Source organism: Centruroides vittatus, unplaced genomic scaffold (genome assembly GCF_030686945.1).
Source record: "Centruroides vittatus isolate TY-2023 unplaced genomic scaffold, ASM3068694v2 contig_563, whole genome shotgun sequence".
Taxonomy (NCBI): Eukaryota; Metazoa; Arthropoda; class Arachnida; order Scorpiones; family Buthidae; genus Centruroides; species Centruroides vittatus.
Window position 1 is genome coordinate 454,414 of NW_027122334.1, and position 9,088 is coordinate 463,501.

The 9,088-nt window shown below is 29.1% G+C and overlaps 1 long non-coding RNA gene across 1 annotated transcript in view; it reads right to left on the reverse strand.

Moving 5' to 3' along the window:
* Nucleotides 1–3,781, reverse strand: part of LOC136978907 (uncharacterized) — a 33,376-nt gene extending 29,595 nt beyond the window's left edge. Inside the window, exon 1 of the long non-coding RNA XR_010881305.1 lies at nucleotides 3,212–3,781. This is a non-coding gene — a long non-coding RNA (uncharacterized lncRNA). The remainder of the gene's footprint in view (nucleotides 1–3,211) is intronic.
* Nucleotides 3,782–9,088: the final 5,307 nt, after the last annotated feature.

Here is a 9,088-nt window from a genome sequence, read left to right on the forward strand (position 1 = left end):
AATATAGTAAGATATAACAGCATTATCAAAGTATAATGTTTTTAAAAATCATTTTCACACTTTTTAAATAACGTATAAACAATAAAAACGTTTCGCTATTTTTCATTAGTAAAATTCATAAAATACTGGTAAATTATTTCGTAGTTTTTATATAATTTACCAATTCTTTGATTATCGAATGTAACTTAACACGCTTTTACAATTAAATTTGATAATTATACCATTCATATTTAAAAATTGGCAGTTTAAGAACTGAAATTTACATATAATACTTTTATTTTATATTTCTATTGTTTCTTTTAATACGTTATACAACTACATTTTTGTAGGCCTATTATGAAAAATTAAGCTTTAATAATCAGTAATGATTTACAATGACTTTCAATGTAAATCTCTAATGGAAAATAAAATTATATTCTGTCAGAATTCCTTAAAATACCTTTCATGTATTTTTCTTTCCTAATTATGTATATATAGGCCTATATATAACTGTTTAGATGTTTAGATACAGGCCTTTAAAATAATTTACTCGATATTATTGTTAATACAATTGTAAAACTAAAGAAAATAGAATTTAATAAGCACATAAACGCAACTTGAATTTTTTCAAGTAAAGAGGTTTATTTGATTCTAAAAAGCTTATAATCTTCCAGAATTTCAATTGAATTAGTTGTTGTTACAAACTCTTTCGCTCGAGGCTTCGATCATTATCAGGGCAACTGATTACGGGTCTCAACTTCATTACTCAAACCTATTTTGCATGATCCCATTATCTTCTGATAATTATAGAGAACAACGTAGATTCAAGCTGCTCTTCAACAAAAAAATGAGATTCGTTACTCGAATATATTAAAAAGTTCTCAAGGTTTATTCAAAAACTATCATTTTCCCTCAAGCCTTTCAACAAGGGAAAAAAATTGAGCGAATATTTGTCGTATTCCCTTTCTATATCCTTGGTATATTTAATCACTTTAATGTTTTCATTCAACTGAGGTATAATAATTGTAAGTTAACACAAATTAAACATCCCAACCGTCTGTACTTTTCTTCGGTTAATCGAAGCTGCAATTAATACATTTTCACTGCTATTGTGACGGCTGATCTGATTTTTGTAGGTTAATATTTAATAGGTGTTTAAACATCGATTTTCGGTCAGTTACCCGTTCTCCACCCTCTTTAAATTATTAATACAGAATTGTCAGTCGGATGCACGATTTAAACCACTTCAGCTTTAAATGGAGTTATAAAATTCAATGTATTTATGGAATACCTTTAAAAAATTTTATTAATCCCACACTTGCTTAAGCTTTTCGACTATTACTTCTTACATTTTAAGCTTGTTTTAAGTTTATGTTAAGAAATTTTTTTGAGTTTAAATATAAAAAGAAAATTATATTTATTACCAATATTACGAGGTAAATACAAGAAAACAATTATTTTATATATAAAGAGGGCCTATATATATAAAATATCCAAAATTTCGGAATGGTGGATTGGAAGAAAGACTGTAATATAATAAATATAAGAAAGAAGTACAATTTCGTAAAGTGTACCTAATATAATGATTAATAATAATGAAAAAACATATCTTTTACTAATTCATCAGATAAATTTCGTATCTGAACTAACGTTTTCAGTCTAGTTTATAGGCCATCCTTAAGTTTGAACGATATAAAGAAAAATAGACTTATAACAGTAGGTTATTTTATAATTTAGCTCTTGGATTAATAGCAAGTTTTTTTAATATATATTATTTAAAAATGTACAATATTTTTTCTTAAATTTAGTAATTAACACAAGTTCTTTTATGTGATCAAATGTTATTTAAAAGAAAAGAAGAAAAAGTAAGAAATTCTTGAAAACTGCGGAAACTTTTCAGCCGATGTTTAACTCTCAATGCTCTTCCAAATTGTATTTATAAACTACCCCCTCAAAATTTATAAAAGTACTAAATAAATGAATCTACAAGGAATCCAAATTTCATCCTTGCAGTATTAATAACTACAAGTTATATTAACTAAAAAAACCTTTATAGTAATTGAGGCTTATAAATAGCAGATCTAACCACAATTAATAAATATAGGCTATACAAGTAACATAAGCTTCGGAAAACTTACTTTAAATTGTTTCAATTGTTATTGAATTACGAGTAAAATATAGTCTAACATTTAAGTGAATAAATGTCAATAATTTATAATAATATACTTATATATAGGCCTATACTTATTAAAAATATAAGATTAAGCGAAATTCGTAATTGCAATTTTATATTTCATATTTTGAATTTTTGTAAGGCCTAAATCATTTTGAGATTCAAACTCGTACGATATATTTTAATAATATTTAAACAGTTGTATTTAATTATTAATAAGGCAAAATATCACGAATGGACATTTAAAGCCTTTTCACATTTAAATACAGAGAATTAAAATATTATGAATAAAAGTACGAATTAAACAGAATCTCGTGAATATTAAATAAAGTAAAATAGTTTAAGAAGTTATTAAAATAAAAGTGATCTTTCTATTTCTTTTAAATAGAATATTATAATATATTCATTCAAACGCTATAATTATAAATAAGTGAACATCATCATTAAATAAATTATAAAAATATTTTAAGATATAACTTACGTCAAATGAAATTAATTTTAAAGCAAGTCTTAGTCTTACTTTTTCTTGCAAGCAGTTGATCAAAATTAAAAAAAGAAAGCTTTTTAGGCGCACATCTACCGTAAATCAAATTTTAATTTTTAATATTTATTTTATTATTTTTTACGCTTAAATTATTTGAGTTTAAAAGCAATTTTTAAAATTAGATTGTAATACTTCGATACATTTTATTCTATAAAATTCTATATAAAAATATATTCATTACAACCTTTACTTGTATTGCCGACATTTTCAAGTGCCGTATAACTTAAGCGTATTGATCCAGGAGAAAAAAGTGAACAGAAACAACGTCGCCTCTAAATCACTTAAGCAGAGTACTGGAGATTCCTTTTTTTACCATTGTATCCTTTATAAAGTTACATTTACAAAAGTACTACGCGAATAAATTTCAGCACCTTCGGACTGAACGTCAAGATATTGGTTTAAAGTGAAAATATATTTCCGCGATTATTTTTGCTTTCCTATTAACGTTTATGGCGAGCGACTTTAAGATTATGATTCGAAGCGAGCTCAAATTGCCAATAAACGACAAAAATTACTACCGGAGTTTTAGAGATGGAAGCGTTTACACTATCTCGACCTTTTGTACCAGCAATTTGAATTCATTTCCTTTTTCTCTATTTGGTTAATTCTACTCTCGCTATCGGCATCGAGGTGCAATCACGTGGCCCAGCCATCCGTCAGGTCGCTCCCTTCGGAGGCGATCTGCATACGTGCAGGCGTGGGAGTCGTTCATACCTGTATCCATTAGCGTAACAACCTGGGAGGTCTGTCTCCCCCTCAGTCCGTACATAGTAAATAATAGACTAGGACCCGGATGATGAACGATCGGCCAGTTCTAATTTCATTGAGGGGGGAGGAGAAACCAGCTGACGGATAAATAATGGAAGAACTGGTAGAGTTTTTGACTCGGCGAGAGCCCCTGGGAGTCGAGTTGGCCATCCTACCACCTTCCGTACTCGATTGTCTGCGGATGAAGCGCATTGACGAAGATTAACATCTTTCTTCCCCTTGGATGTAGTAATAGCTTTAAAAACGCAGGCAGTTTAATGGAGCACTTTGCAACAGACTACGGCATGCGACGACGCAGGAATGTGGCTGATATCTACTCTGGGAACAATTAAACTGCGTCATGCATCCCGTAATTGTATTAGGTTTTGCAGAGAACCTCTCTCCCAAAAACGCTTTTTCCAAAATGCTTATCTGGGTCAATATAATTCAGCTGCACCTTGACTTATTATCCTTTCGGCTTTGCATTATACATTCTTCTTCGGAAGCACTCCGTTACATCTAATCGAAATTAAAAATTGCTTCTCATACCGTAACAAGAATTTTAAATAAATCATTACTTTATAAATAAAATTTAAATAACCACGTAGACAAATTTATCAAGTTTAAATAAACCTTATTTTTTTAATTAGTAAAAATTTTGAATGAATTTTTATACAATTTATTTTTAAAAATATTAAAGAATTGAAATTGTTTCTTAAATTCCTACGGATATAATATACATTAATTTAAGGATAATAATTTTTATAAAGATTTAAAAACTCCAAAATTTTATCAAATACTGTATTAAAATTTAAAACTAAGTAGAAAACAAATATTAAATATTTGTTTCTAAATAGTTTATGAGATCAGTTCCGAATTTAAATTATAACAGAAATTTAATGTCAAAATCCTATTCAATCCATATTTTTAATCCTTAATTAGATGAGACACCATAGGCTTCTTGGTTAGTCCAACTTTGTCTATTACAGGCGGATAAGAATCCATAAGATTGGCTAGCATAAACGAGAGATGAGAAAGGAAACGCTTATTGTCTAGGAAAATCGAGAAAATTTCTTTCGAATGACTTCTTCGAATTCATTTGAAATCGAAAAATCTCCTATGAATTCCAGTTCAAATCCTTTAATGTATTAGGAAAATCCGTGATCGTTCGACAAATTCAATTAAACACTGCAAAAGTAGATTTTACAATTTATTAAAATTTGTTATAAAAATAATTGAATGTATGCTTATAAGTGATGATCATTAAAAAGTTTAATCGATAATTTTTTTTTTTTACTTCTGTAACAAAGATTTGTGCACTGTATTAAAATTTTGAATCAGAAGCCTCTAATTTATACTAAATATACGTAATCAGATATGAATTTAGACTTATATCAGAAATTTAATGTATAAATCTATTCAATATATATTATAATTGTAACTTGTAGAGCAAAGTAATAATTACAATTGCATTTTTTTTTTAATTGGCTTATCACTTAAATTTTTTTTTTCGTGGATTTCATTCATTTCCTTTTCAATTTAGAATGTAAATCAAAGATTTTAAAATATACTTTAAAGAAAATCTATTTTTACTATTGTAAGCTTAAACTTGTTTACACCTAGATGTAAGAAATAGAATTTAAACATTTCTTAGAAAAAGAAACCCCGCTGATTTAGTTAAATTCTTTAAATTAAACATGTTTAAAAACTTCAGATTAGTATTTAATATATTTACTTGCTGCAATATACAGTATTTAAAATGTGTTATGTATTCGTAGTATTATATAAATACGTGATTTTACTAAATAAAAAAAAAATATATTCTAGGAAAAAACTGCAAAATTTATATTGCCACGAACATTTCAGTTCTTACGGGGAGAAAAAATAAGGATTTAAAAATGAAATATTATTTTATCTTTGATTTTTACACAATGCTGCTTCAGAAAATTTCATTATGAACATAATTAAAATTATCGAAGATTTATTTTCTCAATGTTCCACCGGTTTGCTAGACGATTAATAAAAATAATTACGTAAAGAGGAAAGAGGTGAAGATTCTTATTGTCTTTACGAGAGAGATGACGAGTAATCAGAATTAATCGGAAAGAATACACACAGTGATCCATCATGAAAATATTAAATTATGCGTACAACTAAACCGAATTTAATGGCTTTTTCAAAGACGCTTTACACCACTTTACCTATCACATCCAATTGAAGATACTTACAGAACAGCCAGTAACATCAGACAATCACAGAGTTAACCATATTATATTGCGTTCGGTCATTAATCGTCTCGGGCCAAGCACAAGCGACACCTGATGAATGCTACAATTACATTCTGACTCTAATCGTCCAACTTCTGCTTGCTGAAACAACCATTAATGTCACGCCTGTGTGAGATTTTATTAAGAAAATAAGCAATCAGTCTCCATATACAATGGCTCGGGTGAAACGGCTCGAATAAATTAAACTTAAATAATTCTCCGAACTAGAAAATTAAATACCGAAAATACTGTTATTTTTAACAATTATATAAATTGAATTTTTCCAATTATTTCGCTTGGGATAATGTGGTGACAGTAGGTCTGTACTAACAGGTGTTACTTGGACTTATCTCTGGATGAAAAGTGCCAGACACTTGTCGAATGGGACTAGTCTAGATAACCACTCTGATGACTTTAAAAGAGTGATTGGCAGGATATACAGTAAAGCAGTTACAAAAAATATTTTATTTTTTCTTTAATACTGAATTTCAAACGTAAATGTTATAAACTTATTACATCAGAAGTGTAATTGCTCGAATGAAGACCGTTAAATGAGACAAGCTCTAAACGTGTCTAAAATGGCCAACTTCGAAAGACTACAGAATCGACAGTCATCTGCGTGATTGAGATCATTTCCAGATTCCTTTTTAACGAGTTGGAGGGCGTAGTCCGAAGATTCACTTAAAGACCAATGAGCCAAAAGCCATAATTATCTTCGGATTTCTACTAATTAAATCGAATTCTTACAATCATCTGTATTATAACCGTCATTACACACTTAATATCACGCGAACGGATGAATAGGATGAATAGAAAACGAATGTAAGATTTTATATTTATTCATACATTCCTCTTTAATAGTAAATTATTTGAGTTAAACATTTTAACGATTTATATATAAACATTCTTTTAACTAATATAATTAGGCCATTTATCGTGTCGGTTTGCTAGGCGCTTATCGATACCCGATAAGAAATACGAAACTTATTTATAAATTCCTGACAGACCCAACATAGTGACAAGCGGGGTATTTTGAATGGAGGGCATCTGTTAATAGTGAAGTTGTTGAAGAGAGTGAAGACAACTTCTCATTGTCATTTAGCTGCAGATTATAACAGCAACAATGGACTTAGTTACACGGACCAAGAATTTGAATGAGTCAGGTTTAGCAGTTGAGCAGGTGGCCGAGATGAGTTCATCTCTGGTGGGAGATATCGCTTCAATGACCTTGCATTGCTTCTGACAGCGGCTCGAAAAATAACTATTCCGAGTAACGAAACATCTAACGACCTTTTCAAAAACTGAAATGGCTATTTTCTCGCTTTCTTTAACATGCATTCAAAATGTTCTTTTTTAAATCCAGGCGAGCTTTCCCTCAATGCATCATTACACTGCTAGGAAGCCTTCCTCGCAATTTAAATATGTAATACACTAGGATTTTCAAATTGGATTTTAATTTAAATTACATTACTAGAATATTTATTGAATACAAATTATTTTTTTATTAAATTAATAAATAAATATGAATATTTTTATTAATTATTATACACTATCTGTGTAATCAATTTCAAATAAGTAAATATATATGTAGTAATTAATAAAAATTTGAAATAAAACCCTAAACATTTTTAATTGTTACGTAAAATACAGCAAGTCTTTCATTTATTTAAGTTATTAAGAAAATTGACGATGTCATTTAAAAATTAAAACGGAAAATTTGACATTTTCCGAATGAAGATGCGATTGGATACCAATTCGTTCATTTATTCATTTGCTACAATTTTTTATTTTCTTTCATTAGAAGGTAATAGAACGATACGAAGCACTTCTAATTTTAAAAAATGCTTTCCGGTTTTTTCCAACAAAACAAAGCATTCTAAATTCCCAGATCGCAGGCGCAGGCGACAGAAATCGATGTCTGATCCTTCAGAGTCTCGAAATTAATGACTTTATCTATCCGGATCTCAGAAAGTACAGACATGAAATATGCAGCATGGAGAACATCTGCTCTGAGCACAATTTTAACATAGAGAGAGACAGGAATTCTGCAATAATAGATAATGGAGTATTATGTAAGAAAACAAAATTAAATTCACATATTAAAACAATCAATTTTTCTCTATTCAAAATGAATTCAAAACTGATTTTAATCTCGAAATAATGCTTTTAATCTGCTTACGTATAAATATTAAAGTATTTAATACTAATCTTTGACAGATAAATAATAAATAAGTAAAGTTTATAATGTAATATAAACTGCAGATTATCTGGAATTTATTTTTAACTCGATTATTTATAGGCCTATAAATTTCGTTTATATAAATTCGTTTTTAGGTTTAAATCCACCCGATAATGTAAATATTTTATCGATTATTGTTTCGCAAATAAACAAAATATATTTTATGTTTCAGCAGGTGTATCTTAAGCCCGTCATCGAGTTAACTAAAAAACACAAAAGATAACCATTACATAAGCTCATTAGTTATTCCGAAAGCTTCACGATATGTCACGTGACGAGTGCGTGCAGTAATCTTCAATAACGATGTGCATATATGTCCAGTTAGCCCGACCTATCATTCTTTCAACTAGTTATCATCAAACTATGTGGCCTAAGGCCTAGGACTATCATATTCACTATACAATAACTCAGATCACATTGAAATGTATTAATAAAGTAATTTATGCAGTTAAAGACTGCAACCAATTATCATAACAATCATTTTTTTTAAATGCTGTTCAATTATTATTCTTTAGTTTAAAAAAAGTGAATACATTTAATTTCAGCTTCTCTACATTACATAATTCATTATATTCACAAAAAGTAAATGAAAATAATCAATTTGACAGCAAAATTGTAAGTTACAAAGATGAATTTATATTTAATAATCAAAGTCATCTTTACAATAACAGAAATAATAAATGTGGAAATATGAAGATGTTTTTCAGGGCTATGTCTATCATTATTTTTAAATGGCAATCACAAATATTTTAGGATCTTTGGTCATTCCACAAAGGTCGGTAAAATAGGCTACAAGACACGACAAATGGCGTGATGGAGTCATCGACACTAAGCTCATTTCACTTTCGATGGTAGGTAATTCAATACCCTAGTGGGTGGTGACTTATTAACGTTGCTCGGTTTACACCGCTAGCTACCGCATAGAAATGTTTAGACCGACATGTTTATACGAACAGAATTGTTTTAAAGATAAACGAATATCAATTACAAAACACTAGAGAATAGGATGAATTATAGTAAGAGCATTTCTATCCAAAACTAAAATCTGGGTCGAGGCGTCGAACTAAAGATTACCAATGTTACTAGGCTATCGGATTGCTTCGAAAGGCACGAAACATGCGAGTTTATCTATTTAAAAA